Genomic DNA, 2,815 nt, shown 5'->3' on the forward strand with positions numbered 1-2,815 from the left:
TATCGACATTTAAAGTTCCGGTTTGACTGTATCCAAAGGGTATATAGTCCCCGAGAACAGCTCTCTTGTATTGTAACTTGCACGTGTTCAAAACTTGGACAAGGGTGGAGTTCAGAAATTCACTTCCAACATACCTGTAGAAACTTTTTTCTAACCATTTATGATATCTGCGGGAATTTGATTTATTATGACAATACATGTATATATTGGTTGAAATTATTTTTATAATAAAATTACGATAAAAAAAAAACCCACATTTGCTCTACATTGTTTCATTACTAGATCTAAACGTCTGCTTTGCATTGTGTGATCCAAACGTGTGCTTTACATTGTGCGAGATATTTGTCATGTGGTAAAGCTATTTATGAACTTCATAATATAGTACTCACCCAAGTCGTTCGATTGAACTAATGTGGTCATCTCCACAGTATGGAAACGGAAGTGTACAACAAATCAAATACCCAAAGTTTAGAAACGGAAGTGTATAGCATATTTAATACTCGCAGTATAAAACGGAAGTGTGCAACAATCAAATACCCACAGTATGGGAACAGGAGTGTACATTAAGTAAATACCCGCAGTATGGGAACGGAAGTGTACATTAAGCAAATACCCGCAGTATAGAAACGGAAGTGTACATTAAGAAAATACCTGCAGTATGGGAACGGAAGTGTACATTAAGCAAATACCCGCAGTATAGAAACGGAAATGTACATTAAGCAAATACCCGCAGTATAGAAACCGAAGCGTACATTAAGCAAATACCCGCAGTATGGAAACAGGAGTGTGCATTAAGCAAATACCCGCAGTATAGAAACGGAAGTGTACATTAAGCAAATACCCGCAGCATGGGAACGGAAGTGTACATTAAGCAAATACCCGCAGTATGGGAACGGAAGTGTACATTAAGCAAATACCCGCAGTATGGGAACGGAAATGTACATTATGATTTGGATACAAACACACTCTTTCAGAATGATGAATATAAGTCATTGACCCTCGGTAAACAATATAGACGTTACTCCTAGACAACAAAATGTCTGCATACTAAATTCTGAAAGTCATTTATATCAACTTTTAGTTTGAATCAAAATGACATTTCCTTCAACTACAATAAAAAACAAGAGCCCCAAGGGCCACATCGCTCACCTGAGTCACTTGGCTCATATTTAAAAATTTCCCCTATATATTTGTATGCAAAACTTTGATCCCCTATTGTGGCCCCATCCAACACCCCGAAGGCCAAAATTTGAACAAACTTGAATCTGCATTATGTCAGGAAGCTTTCATTTAAATCTCAGCTTTTTTGGCTCAGTGGTTCTTGAGAAGATTTTTAAGGATTTATCCTATATATTAGTATGTAAAACTTTGATCCCCTATTGTATCCCTATCCAACCCCTGGGGGCCATGATTTGAACAAACTTGAATCTGCACTATATCAGGAAGCTTTCATGTAAATCTCAGCTTTTTTGGCCCAATTGTTCTTAAGAAGATTTTTCCTATATATTTGTATGTAAAACTTTGATCCCCTATTGTGGCCCCATCCAACCCCCGGGGGCCACGATTTGAACAAACTTGAATCTGCATTATGTCAGGAAGCTTTCATGTAAATCTCAGCTTTTCTGGCTCAGTTAGGTTCTTGAGAAGATTTTTCCTATATATTTGTATTTATTTAAACTATACTTTATTCACAAAGTGAATGGGATCGGGCAGCAGGCATAGCCCATTTAAGCCCTCTATATATAATTGTATGTAAAACTTTGATCCCCTATTGTGGCCCCATCCAACTCCCAGGGGCCATGATTTGAACAAACTTGAATCTGCATTATGTCGGGAAGCTTTCATGTAAATATCAGCTTTTCTGGCTCAGTTAGGTTCTTGAGAAGATTTTCCTTATATATTTGTATGTAAAACTTTGATCCCCTATTGTGACCCCATACAACCCCCAGGGGCCATGATTTGAACAAACTTGAATCTGCAATATGTCAGGAAGCTTTCATGTAAATCTCAGCTTTTCTAGCTCAGTAGTTCTTGAGAAGAAGATTTTTAAAGATTTATCCTATATATTAGTATGTAAAACTTTGACCCCCTATTGTGGCCCCATCCAACCCCCGGGGGCCATGATTTGAACAAACTTAAATCTGCACTATGTCAGGAAGCTTTCATGAAATTTTCAGCTTTTCTGGCCCAATGGTTCTTGAGAAGAAGATTTTTAAATGACCCCACCCTATTTCTGCATTTTTGTGATTATCTCCCCTTTGAAAGGGACATGGCCCTTCATTTGAAAAAACTTGAAAGCCCTTCACCCAAGGATGCTTTGTGGCAAGTTTGGTTGAAATTGGCCCAGTGGTTCTTGAGAAGAAGTCGAAAATGTGAAAAGTTTATGACGCCGACGACGACAGACAACGGACAAATTTTGATCAGAAAAGCTCACTTGAGTCTTTGGCTCAGGTGAGCTAAAAATGATAACTCAGAAACCATCAATACATACACATGTATGCTTACCATTAAACTATCCAACACATGGGTGTAGTCTACTACCTGTGGTAATATTGGACTTATTTTATTTTCTGGAGTGAAAGAGCGTAATTCATCCACTGAATGAAGGCGATATTTCACAGGTGTTATATTCACTCTGCCAGAACAGAGAAAGAAAAAAATAATACTTGCACATAAAACACTTTTTTGAATATCTTCTGAGGCTATATAATGAAATAATCATGAAATTTGATAATACTATTGTGTCTGATTCATAGAATAAATTCCATAAGCAGAACATTGGAACAGAAGCACTGACTGCAATTGACTCAACACA

The sequence above is a fragment of the Ostrea edulis genome, chromosome 2 (genome assembly GCF_947568905.1).
Source record: "Ostrea edulis chromosome 2, xbOstEdul1.1, whole genome shotgun sequence".
Lineage (NCBI taxonomy): Eukaryota > Metazoa > Mollusca > Bivalvia > Ostreida > Ostreidae > Ostrea > Ostrea edulis.